The 13,952-nt window shown below is 40.6% G+C and overlaps 1 long non-coding RNA gene across 2 annotated transcripts in view; it reads right to left on the reverse strand.

Moving 5' to 3' along the window:
- The window catches only part of LOC121473884, a 76,780-nt gene extending 73,903 nt beyond the window's left edge, over positions 1-2,877 (reverse strand). For both annotated transcript variants that reach the window (XR_005983253.1, XR_005983254.1), the window contains exon 1: positions 2,210-2,877. This is a non-coding gene — a long non-coding RNA (uncharacterized LOC121473884). The remainder of the gene's footprint in view (positions 1-2,209) is intronic.
- Between the last annotated feature and the right edge of the window lie 11,075 nt (positions 2,878-13,952).

Below are 13,952 nucleotides of genomic sequence, written 5' to 3' on the forward strand. Positions count from 1 at the left end.
AGAAAAAAATTAAGAAAACAATCCCATTTACAATTTTCCCCAAAAGAACAAAATATCTAGGAATAAACTTAGCCAATGAGGCTATACTCCACAAACTATCAAATATTTTTTTCAAACTATCAAATATTAATGAAAGAAATTGAGGATGATACAAATGAATGTATCAGGAGAACAAATTGTTAAAATGTCCATACTACTCAAAACAATCTATAGATTTAATGAAACCCCTATCAGAATACCAACAGCATTTTCATAGAACCAGAGCAAATAATACTAAAATTTGATTGGAACTACAAAGACCCTGAGTAGCCAAAGCAATCTTTAGAAAGAATGAAGCTGAAGGTATTACAATCCCAGATTTCAAAATATACTACAAAGCTATAGTAATCAAAACAGTATGGTAATGGCACAAAAATAAACACATAGAACAATGGAACACAATAGACAGCCCGGAAGTAAACCCCCACATATATGGCCTATTAATCCATGACAAAAGAGTCAAGGATACACAATAGGAAAAAGTCTGTTCAACAAATGGTGTTGGGATAACTGGACAACTATAAGCAAAAGAATAAAACTGGACCACTTTCTTATACTTAATTCCCAAAAATGAGCTCAAAATGGATTAAAGACCTAAATGTGAGGTCTGAGTCCATAAAACTTCTAGAAAAAGACATTGGCAGTCATTTCTTTGATGTCAGCTATAGAAACATTTTTCTAGGTATATCTCCTCAGGCAAGGGAAACAAAAGCAAAAATAAACTATTGGGACTACACCAAAATAAAAAGCTTTACATAGCAAAGGAAACCATCAACAATACAAAAGGCAACCTACTGAATGGGGGAAGATATCTGTAGATGATATGCTTGATAAGGAGTCAGTATCAAAAATACATAAAGAATTTACATAACTCAACATCAAAAAAATCTGATTTTAAAAATGGGCAGAACTGAATAGACATTTTTCAAAGAATATGTACAGATGGCCAACAGACACATGAAGAGATGATCAACATCATCAGAGAAATGAAAAGCAAAACCACACTGAGCTATCACCTCACACCTGTCATAATGGCAAGAATCAAAAAGAAGGGGGCGGGGGAGGGGGGAGCATTAGCAAAGATGTGGAGGAAAAACAACCCTTGTGCACTGTTGGTGGGAATGAAAATTGTGCAGCTATTGTAGAAAATAGTATGGAAGTTCCTCAAAAACCAAAAACTTAAAAACAGAGTTACCATATGACCCAGTAATCCCACTATTGGGTATTTACCCAAATTAAAAAAAAAAATCACTAATTCCAAAAGTTATATGTAACCCTATGTTTACTGTAGCATTATTTACAATAGCAACTCAAGTGTTCATCCATAAATGAATGGATAAAGATGTGGTTTATCTATTCAAAGGAATAATACTCAGTCATAAAAAATAATGAGATCTTGCCATTTGTGACAACATGGTTGGACCTAGAGGGTATAATGCTAAGTGAAGTAAGTCAGATGGAGAAAGACAAATACTATACGATTTCACTCATATGTGGAATTTAAGAAATAAACAATTAGGGCAGCCCGGGTGGCTCAGCGGTTTAGCGCCGCCTGCAGCCCAGGGCGGGACCCTGGAGACCCAGGATCGAGTCCCACGTCGGGCTCCCTGCATGGAGCCTGCTTCTCCCTCTGCCTGTGTCTCTACCTCTCTCTCTTTCTCTGTGTCTCTCGTGAATAAATAAATAAAATCTTTTAAAAAAAATGAAATAAACAATTAAAGAAGACAACAATAGGCTCCTAAAAACAAACTGGTGATTGCCAGAGGGGAGGTAAGAGGAGGTTATGAGTGAACTAGATAAAGGAGATTAAGAGTACACTTATCTTGATGAGCATTAAGGAATGTGCAGAATAGTTGAATTACTATACTGTGCCCCTGAAAGTAATATAACACCGGACGTTAGTTATAAACTCCTTTTTTTTTTTTTTTTAAATAAAAAAGGAAAGGGGGCAGCCGGGGTGGCTCAGGGGTTTAGCGCCGCCTGCAGCCCAGGGCGTGACCCTGGAGACCTGGGATCGAGTCCCGCGTCGGGCTCCTGCATGGGGCCTGCTTCTCCCTCTGCCTGTGTCTCTGTCTTTCTCTCTCTATGAATAAATAAATAAATAAATCTTAAAAAAAAAAAAAAAAAAAAAAAGGAAAGGGTAGCTGAATAACAGAAGAGTGGGTATTACCTCAACATTGGCTGAGATTTGCTTCTGCGGCAGACCCTCACTAGATGCGATTCCTCACCTAGCTCCGAGGAGGAAAACCAAAACCAAAAAAGCAAACCCCTCTCTCACCCACGCTGCGGGACCCCAATCCCAAGACCAGAGCCCTCCTCCGGAGTCTCCACAAAGCTGCGCCCCGGGACACTCGGAGGGACACTTAAAATCAGTCCCAGGGGCCGAATCTCTGATTCCTGCATCCTCCAAAGGCCCATGTAGAGAATGCAGACTCTTCCTCCTCTTCGATCTCGTAGTTCTGGAGACCTCGGGACCGGGCAGTCCCAGCGGGCCGAAGGGGGCGGGATAGGTGAGCGGCCACAGACACGGTCCTCAGCAGAGAGAAGGCAGCGATCTTCCCGCGCAGGACACCGAGCGCACTCGCGGGGGGGGGGGGGGGGGGGCTTCGCGGCGCGGCTGCTTCACCCCCCGGCCTGGCGAAGGCGCTCCGCGGCCCGGCGGGCTTCGGGACCAGCGCCCCCAGGCGGCCCCCGCGGGGGAGGCGGCCCCGGCCCGGCGAGCGGACGCCGGAGACGCTGTCGTTACCTTCTCGAGTAACCGGGTCAGTCCGCAGGGGAGCGCCAGGACCCCGCCCGCCAGCAGGGACCTTCCCCTCGCCGCCGCGGGCTTGGGACCCGCCGCCGCCACCCGGGAGCCTCCCGGGCTCGCCCTCTCTGGGGATGCCCTGGGGGGGGGGGGGGGGGCTCCGCTAACTCCCGCGAGGCTGCGGGGGCGGGATGAGGGCGGGGCTCGCAGAGGGGGCGGGGCTCGCGGAGGGGGCGGGGCGCCGGCCTGACCCCCCTCTGGCCCCGCCCCTCTGGCCCCGCCCCTCGGCCAGAGTGGGCAGCGCTTTAGGTCTTCCTTAACTTAACTCCTTAAGTTAGGAAGCTCTGGGTGTTACACTATGTATTGATAAATCAAGCTCCAATAAAAAAATATACAAAAAAAAAAAAAGTGGGCTGTTAAAGTATCCAGCGTGGGGCACCCGGGGTGGGGGGGGCTCCATAGTTGAGCATCTGCCTTCAGCTCAGGGCGTGATCCCAAGGCCCCCATCGAGTCCCACATCAGGTTCCCCGCAGGGAGCCTGCTTCTCCCTCTGCCTGTCTCTCTCTCTCTCTCTCTTTCATAATGAATAAATTTTAAAAATTTAAAAATTTTAAAAAAAACGGAAGCCCACGGGTTAGCTGGGGTTGGGGAAGGAGGTGCTATAATGCAGCTAAAAAAGAAACCGCGTGCATGGAGGTGGGGGATACGAACTTCTATTTTTATCTGCAAACTCCTAAGGATAAGCTGTGGAGGTCGACGTAATATTTACATTCGTTCTTAAACGAATGTGACTCTAAAAGAAATTTGGCGGGAGGGAGGGAGACCTTCAGGGTGGCGACCAGGACGGAGGTGCCCTTAGGTGCAGGTTTGAGAAGCGTCGCTGGGCACGTGGGGGCTGCTCTTGAGCACGAGTTCCCGCCTGCAGGTTGCGCTGCGGGTCAGGTCGGCTCTAGGACAGGCCCTCGGCCTGCGCTCCTGGTTGAGCTGGTCCCCACCTCACAAGCCCAGGTCCAGGTCCGGAGAGGACCGCAGACCTGCCCCTAAACAACCTCCTTTACGGGAGAAGTTTGGATCTCGCACCTGAGCCCTCGTGGAAAACCCTCAAATGATGGGGGATAAAAAGCCATAGGCATAACTTTAGGGAAGTGGGCGGTAAAAGCCAGCGTCTCCACTTTGGCTCCAGGATAAACAGTACTCAAGGCTCAAAGGAAGCCTGGAAGTTCTTTTTCTTGGCTAGTTTATAAGTGATTGCTTATCAATTTGGTGGGGCAACTTAACAACAAAATAAACCCATTTGCTTTCAATTTCATGGGAAACGAAGTTAAATACACTTTGGTTATTTTTAAGTACTTAGAATGTCATCTAGCAGTGGTCGCATGATGAGCTGGTCCTCCACAGTGTTCGCCGGTTGTTCCATGAGAAAGGCCTCAAAAGAGAATTATGCCAGAATTCTAGGGAATCTCGATGGCAATGTGCATAACTGGGAGAAAATACAAAAGTAGAAGGTTGCCTTTTTATGTTTCCTTGGCAGCAAAGAGTAACAAGTTTAAAGCTTTATGAAAAGTTAAATTGTCTTCGGAAGATCCTCCAAGTGTGAAGGGCCCTAGAGAGAAACACAGTGAACTGGAAAAAGCTATCAGTTCTCCTCCTATGTCTTCCTCCTGCTTTTCTCCTTTAGGACCCACACAAAATACTTCATTTCTGGTCACCATATGGAGCAGGGAAGGAGGGGTTCTCCACATCAAGCGATTATCTGTGACACCAGTTGGGAGACCTACAATATAACTGGATTTGAACACTATCTGTGTGAAGATAGTGTCAGATCCCACAGGTTAAGGGCTCAATTCCACAAGACTGCTCCCATCCTACTTCAAATACCAATTGCAAACAGTAGATTACCAACAACTTTGTCCAATTTGGCTACAAATTGGAGTTTCCCACAATATTTTTCCCCTTGGATTTTATTACTTGCTAGAAAAGCTCACAGAACTTAGGGAGAAACTTATTTATGTTTACGTTTACTAAAGGATATGATAAAGGATACAGATAAACGGCCGGATGAAGAAGTACAGGGTGGCACAGGAGGTCTCGGAGGGTGCTGACCACAGGGGATTCTGTTCCCATGGAGTTGGGGTGCATCACCTTGCCTGAAAACTCTCCAAACCCCATGTTATTGGCATTTTTATGGAGGCTTCCTCATATAGGTACAGTCGATTATCAACTCCCATTTCCCCCCTCTGGAGAAGTGGGGGGCAAGCCTGAAAATTCCAAGCTTCTAATTATGAGTTAGTCTTTCTGGGGACCAGCCCCCATCTAGGAGCCATCTAGGAGCTTACTCAGAGTCACCTCAATAAAACAGAAAATGCTTCTTAGTGGTCTTAACACCTAGGAATTGACTGGATTTTATGAGCCTGGTGCCAGAAATGGTTCCTCATTGGTCTGAGGATAAACTCCCAACTCTCTCATTAGATTTTAAAGGCTCTTTATAGTTGGCCTCACTCCTTCCACTTATTTCTTTAGCCTCACCGTTTTTTAAAAACCTTCCCTGCCACTCCATCTCCTGCCACATCTCCTTCCCAAAGGCTCTTGTTAAAATACTCTGATTTCCTCTACGTATAAGAATGCCTCTTTGATCACTCAGCCTGAAATGCTCTTTGGCCCTTTTTTCCTTCGCTGGCTCTACTCTTCCATCAAGTCTCTGATTAGACAATTTTCTCCAGGTAGTTTCCCAAGCTCTCCCCCCATAGGCTCTTATAACCACACCATACCTTCACCACAGCATCTGTCATGCCGTATTGTAATTGGCCATTTCCCCCTATTTCATCACCAGACTAAGCTACTATCCTGTACCCAAAAGGAAGCCATACCTGTAAAGAACCTGAGTTTTCAAGTCCAAAAAGCTGGTTCCAACCCCAGTTCCTGCACTCATAAGTTGTGTGCCCTTCAGCAAGTTTCTTACCCGTCTGGTGTCAGTTTCTGATCTGTAAAGAAGGAGGATCACTATAAAGATTACTGAGACAGTGCATGTGAAGCATTTGCATATAGCCAGGCAATTAGTAGATGCTCACTAAAGAGGAGTTATAAATGGCAACAGTTCTGTCCCAAAGTATCCTCCCTAGACTGAACTCCTCTCACAAGAGTGGACACCTTCTTATCACCACTAAGTGGAGAGAGAGGAAGAAGGAAACTATGAATTTCCTGACCCTCCAAAATCCTTGTTAGTTGTATATACTTACAGAGGTTATTTGACCTTTCATTCTTCAGTTTCTTTATCTAAACATGTGTAATTAGCATTATCATAGGATAGACATGAAAGTATTTTGAGCAGATACAGCATTTTGAAATGGCATATTCCTTTCCCTATTTTTTCTCAAAAGCAATGTGATTTTAGGACATTAAAATAGTGAAACCAGTTGGGGGCTAAGAGACCATAAATAATGTGAAACAGCAAACCCTCACTTTAAGCCATGACTCTTAACATTTTCCTTCCTGTATCCTTTATACCAGAAAAGACAAGAAAAGTTGTAAAACAAGTTGTTGGAAATTTCACTACACTTTCTGCCCTCACCTACCAAGACAGTAGTAAGACAAGCCAAGCAAGTGAGCAGTTCATATGAGAAGCCTCAATAGTCAGGAAAATCTGTATCCTGCACAACACAGCCTTGGATAATTGAGATTAGATTTTTCTTACAATTTATCATCCATCTGAGATAGACACACTATTTGAAGTAGAAAATACATTAGCATTCTGGAAAAAAAGAGAAGATTGAGCACACATATATCTAATTTTGCTTCTTCTGATGTCTATAAAAATGGGAGTTAAAAGGTTATCTTAAAAAAAAAAAAAAAAAAGGTTATCTTAAAACACACAAGATATGGGCAGCCTGGGTGGCTCAGCAGTTTAGTGCCGCCTTCAGCCCAGGGCATGATCCTGGAGACCTGGGATCGAGTCCCACGTCGGGCTCCCTTCATGGAGCCTGCATCTCCCTCTGCCTGTGTCTCTGCCTCTCTCTCTCTCTCTCTCTCCCTCTCATGAATAAATAAATAAAATATTTAAAATAAATAAATAAATAAAACACACAAGATAAAAAGAATGAGAGAGGAAACACTACAACAAGATATAAGGAGCTGGAAAACAGTGAATGAGTGATAATTCACTCAGAGAGCTGACTTAGAACTAACTACTAGCCTGCAGAGGGAAAGCTCAGAAGCAACAACCCAGTTCCACTAATATTATCCCCCTAAACCCCTGTCCAAACTCTCTTTTTTTTTTAATGAGCTCTGGAATGAAGTGAGCCAGGGTTAATCTTTCAAGCAGGGAATTGGAAAATAATTCTTTAGGGAACATGAGTAATCCAAATCAATATATATATAAAGATACCCACAAAATTTTCCTGCCAAATCACCCTTCAGTGAATTTCATAGTCAAAAGCCCAGAGATTCCAATCAGTTCAGGGCTCTCAAATATGAACAGATGGCCAAGCATCACCAGGTATCTGAAAGAAAGCCTGTAGCATAAACTACAGACTAAAATATAGAAAAGGGAGACAATTTGGAGACCATGTAGGCAAAATAATCCCTTAAATAATTATTATTAGTGTGCTCATACAAATAGGGAAAGTTATTTTACCCATACAAAAAGAACAAGTCACTATTCCATTTTAAAACTTAGTATAAAAAAAAAACTTAGTATAAAGTTATAGTAATCAAGACAATGTGGTATTGGCAAAAGAATAAACAAATAGATCAATAGAACAAAATAGAGCCCAGAAATAGACCCCCATGAATATAGACAACTACTCTTTGACAAAGAAGCAAAGATAATACAATGGAGAAAAGATAGTCTCTTCAACCAATGGTACTAGAACAACTGGACTCTCACATGCAAAAAAAAAAAAAAAAAAGGAAAAAAACCCATGAATCTAGATACAGACCTTATACCCTTCACAAAAAAATTAATTCAAAATTAATCATAGGCCTAAATGTAAAAGACAAAACTATGAAACTCCTAGAAGATAACACAGGAGAAAACCCAGATGACCTTGGGTAAGGAGAGGCCTTTTTAAGTACAACACCAAAGACACAATCCATGAAAGAAATAATTGATAAGCTAGACTTCATTAAAATTAAAAACTTCAGCTCTGTGAAAGACAAGATTAAGAGAACAAAAAAGACAAGCCGCAGACTGGGAGAAAATAATTTGCAAAAGACAAATCTCATAAGGAACTGTAAGGAACTGTTATACAAAATACTTTTTAAAAAAATCTTAGAACTCAACAACAAGAAAACAAAAAGCTCAACTATAAAATAGGCCAAAGACCTTAACAGATACCTCACTGAAGAAGATATATAAATCACAAATAAGCACATGAAAAGATGCTCCATATCATATTGTCATCAGGGAAATGTAAATTAAAACAATGAGATACTACTGCACACCTATTCGAATGGCCAAAATCCAGAACACTGATAACACCAAATGCTGACAAGAATGTAGAGCAACAAGAACTCTCATACATTGCTGGTAGGAATGCTTTGGAAGACAGTTTGACATTTTCTTATAAAACTAAACATGCTCCTACTATACAATCCAGCAATTGTGTTCCTTAGTATTTAACCAAAGGGGCTGAAAACATATGTCCACACAAAAATCCACACACAGTGCAGATTCATTCACATAGCAGCTTTATTCATATTGTTAAAACCTGTAAGCAGCCAAGATATCTTTCAGTAGGTAGGTGGGTAGTACAACCCGACAATGGAATATTATTCAATGCTAAAAAGAAATTAGCTATCGAACCATGAAAAGACGTGAAGGAATCTTAAATGCATATTACTAGGTAAAAGAAGCCAATCTGAAAAGGTTATATCCTTCGAATGACATGGCATTCCAAGGCCCAATGATATGATGTTTCCGGAAAAATGGAGGAAAAAAATGGAGACAATAAAAAATAAATGGTTTGGGATGGGTGGAGGTTGGGGTGGGAGGGAAGAGGAATGGGAGGACCACAGAGGGGTTTTAGGACAGTGAAAATACTGTATACAATATTATAATGATGGTTACATGTCATTACACATCTGTTCAGACCTACTGAATGCGCAGCACCAAGAATGAATTTTAAGGTAAACTATGGACTTTGGGTGATTATGATGTGATAATGTAGGCTCATCCTTGATTTTTAAAAAGTCACCATTGTGGTGAGTGGTGTTGATAATAAGAGAAAAGCTATGCATATGTAGGAGCAGGAGTTATATGGGAGCAGGAAATCCCTGTACCTCCCTCTCAATTTTGTCATATACTTTTAAAACTGCCCTAAAAAATAAAATCTTTTTTAAAAAGCCATCTTTAAAAAAAAAAGAGTAAGATGATCTTTAAAAAAGGAACATCCAGAAAATCAAAAGCTCTTGTAAATTGCATGTATAAGAGCAGAAATTAAAACTCAATAGAAGGATTGGGAGATAAAATTAAAGAAACTTTCTACAAAGTATAAAGCAAAAATACACAGAGTGCTCACTTCAATAACACACACACACACACACACACATATATATATATATATATATATATATATATATATATATATATTAAATGTGTTTAAATTTAAATGTAGGGTAGATCAGCATGGCCCCTCACAAACATGACAACACACATATTCATGAAGCATCCCATATAACAATAATAACAACAATAACAATAATAAAAATGGCAACAAGAACTAGTGAGGAGGTGGATAAATCAGAACCCTTGTGCACTGCTGGCAGATATTTTAAATGGTGCAGCCATTTAAATATGAAAATAGTCTTGCCGTTTCTCCAAAAAATAGACAGAGTTACCATGGGGCACCTGGGTGGCAGAGTTGGTTAAGTGTTGGACTTTTGATTTCAGCTAAGGTCATGATCTTAGAGTTGTGGGGTCTAGTCCCACGTCAGGCTCCACCTAGCATGGAATCTGCTTGTCCCTCTCCCTTTGTGCCTCCTCCTGCTGCTGTTCTCTCTCTCTCTCTCTGTCAAATAAATAAATAAAATCTTAAAAAAAAAAAAAGTAGACACAGAGTTACCATATGATTCAGCAATTCTTCCTCTGGGTAAATATCCCAAAGAATTGAAGGCAGGGACTCAGACAGATATTTGTACACCTATGTTCATAGCAGCTTTATTCACAATAGCCAAAATGTAAAAGCACCTCAATGACTGTCAATGGATAAATGGCAAACAAAACATTGTATGTGTATGTAGTGGAATATTATTCAGCCTTGAAAAGAAAGGAAATTTTGACACATGCAACACCGTGGATGAACCTTAAGGACATGATATCAAGTGAAATAAATAAGACAAAAAGGACAAATATTGTATGATTCCACTTACATGAGGCACCTAGAGTAGTCCAATACATGAAGACAGAAGCAGAATGGAAGTTACCAAGGCCTGGGGATAAGTAGTAATAAGGAGTTACTGTTAATGAGCCACAGATTTCGGTTTGAGATGATGAAAAAATTCTGGAGATATAGGTAGTGTGGATGATTCCACAGCAATATGAATATACTTAATTCCACTTCACTCTGTACTTAAAATGGTAAATTTTATGCAATGTATATTTTATCACAATTTTTAAAACTAACAATTCAAGCATATAACCTAGAGATACAGAGGCAAATATTAGAAGTTACAGCGCTAAGGGCTGGAAATGTTTTCCTCTAATCATAGGAAAATGATAGAGGAAGGGGTTGGAAATGCTTTCCTCTAATCATAGGAAATGATAGGGGAAGGGGGACACTGGTTTTCAAACAAGCTTTGTTAAACTACTTATCTCTTTAAATTATGTGCATGTAAAATTTTGATAACACTATAAACCAATTACAATCAAAATACATTTTAAATAATTTTACTTGGGCATCCCGGGTGGCCCAGTGGTTTAGCGCCGCCTTCAGCCCAGGGCGTGATCTTGGAGACCAGGGATCGAGTCCCACGTTGGGCTCCATGCATGGAGCTTGCTTCTCCCTCTGCCTGTGTCTCTGTCTTTCTCTCTCTCTCTCTCTCTCTCTGTGTGTGTGTGTGTGTGTGTGTGTGTGTGTGTGTCTTTCGTGAATAAGTAAATAAAATCTTTAAAAAATAATAAAAATAAATAAATAATTTTACTTAAGTCAATTTTATAGCTAATTGAATCATAGAGTGGGTAGGGCTGTTAGCCAAGATGATCTAAAACAGTAAGTAGCAGATTAAGAAGTCGAACCAACATGTTCTAAATCAAAGTTCAGCATCTTACCACAACATACTGCACCCCATAATAGCATCTTCCTGAATGTCCTAAAATAAACTTCTGGGAGCCCTGCCTTAAGCCTTCTTAAATTACTTTTCTTCATGTTTTATTAAATGCCTAATAATACTACAGCTTTTTCCATTTTGCCTAGCACTATTCGTTAAAAATGAACTTTTTTCTAAAAACACTTCTGCAGTAACTTATTTTCCTGATTTTCTTCTCTATCTTCATAATTCGAAATGAATGGAATTTTTGAGTGAAACACTTTTGCTGTGTAAATAGCTGGAGAGTCTTTGCTATCCATGAAGAAGACTTTGTTCTTTATTTCTTGTGTGCGGGATTTTGTATTGCGTCTAAAAGCCTTACCATGGTAACCTTTATGGCAACAGAAAGCATTTCCATTTCAATTCAATGCCAGTCACCAGTTTAATATTAATTTTAATGTTATTTTTTTCCTTTAGAAATATGATATCACTATAAAGAGAAGTTAGACTAAGCAATGATATATAATTTACCATGCTTCAGACTTTAGAATAAAACCCAATGTGGACATCTTCTTCCAATAATACTCCATTAGTTATCAGTTGAACATATACTGGGCATTTATAAAATAATTTTTTAAAGAACTATAAGGACCTGTCATAAGTGTATACTTCAACACTGACAAAGTGCTTTTTCCCAGAATAATGTGCTTGACAAGTCATCAATCTTAAAACTCTAAATGAGATTTATTATGCTTTTAAGATAACACTCCCTATCACAGTAGTGCAGATTACTATGTATGGATTCTAATCTATGTGACTATCTCAATCAGGTTGTGTGCTTCCTGAGGTCAAGGTAGCATAGGACTACATACATAATAAATGCTTATTAAGCATTGTAATAACTAAGTAATGGATCAGAGAATGGGATCATGGAATGTTGAAGCTGGAATGGGTCCCAGGGATCTTTGGGTCTAACTACTCCTTTTTATAATCAAGGAAATTCTAATGAGCATTTGAGTATGTGCTTAGGTCAGACATTTCATGTGCATTTGTTCACAGCAGCCCCACTAAACAGATAAGGAGGGAGAATCAGAGACTTCCAGTAATGTGACCAGGATTACACACTTGGCCAGTGCTAACACTGGGACTCAAACCAAGGTGACTGGAGACCAGAGTTTCTGCTTTGATGAAGCACAGAGATAGATGTTGACTGATTTACATGAGATCTTATGGCTGGCTGCTGACAGGCCTAGACTTCAGATTGGCTGATTGCCCAGTACAGTAGCTCATTGTCAGATCCACTAGTGGGTATACTAAGTTAAAAATGAATTTCTGTCTGCTGACATTCTTGACTATAATTCCTATTTTTCTTTAGTGAAATTTGAGAAGACTATACGTGTATATTACTCCTGCAAAATTGTTTCTCTGAAATGTGTATCTTAGACTGGAAAACATCGGCTTTGATTCTCTTCCATTTCTTAAATAAACCAACAGAGGCTCAGAGAGATGAAGAAAGTAATCTAAGACTATGCCAAAATGCCACAGCTAAGGAAAGACAAGGAAGCTAAGGAAAGATCAGGTTTCCTGCCTCCTAACACAGGGCTGCACCTCAAACACATTCTGGTTCCATGTGTTGGCAGAGATCTCTGAGGCCCATGATCAATGAATCCATATTCTATACATATCCTTCTGGAACTTTCCACTTCTCAATGATATTCATTTCTATTTACAAATATTTCTGATCTCTGATTTACTCCTTACCTAATACTCTCTGTATCAGATCTAATTTATGCTCATCCTCACATTAGCTCTTTGCCACTTGCCACTTGCCACTTGCTCAGTGGAAAATTCTGGCTACCTCCACCACTGCCTCTCCTCCTAACACTGCTGAAGAAGTTCTCCTTCTTCCAAGGGGAAAGACTGGATCTGGCATGGCTTTCATTATGCTCAGAATGGCAGCAGCCATGGCAGCTTCAATACCAACTCCAATCTTAGTAGATCCAAAGAGAAACTCTGTGCTGCAAAGCATGGAATATGGATTTCCCATTAGCTGTCCAAAATGGCCAATTAACATAACAAAAATGGAGCAAACAGGGATGCCTGGGTGGCTCAGCAGTTGAGCGCCTTCCTTCGGCCCAAGATGTGATCCTGGAGTCCCGGGATCAAGTCCCAGAATCGAGTCCCACATCGGGTCTCCACAGAGAGCCCGCTTCTCCCTCTGCCTATGCCTCTGCCTCTGTGTGTCTCTCATGAATAAATAAATAAAATCTTTTTTTAAAAATGGGGTAAACATTTTACCAATGAGAGTCAGAAGTTCGGAAGGAACCAAGAGATAAATTTATTTTCTTTCTTTCCTACAATGAATTGCCTCCGTATACAGTGGTTCCATAAGGCCTATCTGAAGACATACTATTTGACCAAGTACAAGCTGTGTTTTCTTTTGAAGCTTTGTCCAGTGCGTAATGTTCCACCCTCCCTCTCTGCCCTCACACTCCTTTCTCCCTCACTCTCGCTGCCCTGGGGTTGCATTCATTCCCCAATAAAACATTCTCATAAACACTTTGTCTCAGGTTCTGTTTTCTATCCAATTCATATTATAAAAGCTTACTTTTTGGAGGAACAAAACTCTCACAAACTAAAAATATCCCTTCACAAATTCAGCTGGCAATTATTTAGATGAACACTTTTTTCTGAGATGTCCTGAGTCCTGGCAATGGGGAGAGGAGATATACAGAAGGAAGCAGTAGAGGTAGAAGGTGATGGAAATGCTCATCTCAGGCCTCACTTTTATCTCCACTTTAAAAGCAGTTAAATATTTTTGCTATTGGCAAATATTTGATATTTATTAATGAACTTAGAACCTTGAAGATCTTCAGGTGAGGTGAGAAAATGAATGTGTACATTCCTCTAAAATATCTAGAATATC

Source organism: Vulpes lagopus, chromosome 12 (assembly GCF_018345385.1).
Source record: "Vulpes lagopus strain Blue_001 chromosome 12, ASM1834538v1, whole genome shotgun sequence".
NCBI classification, from domain to species: domain Eukaryota; kingdom Metazoa; phylum Chordata; class Mammalia; order Carnivora; family Canidae; genus Vulpes; species Vulpes lagopus.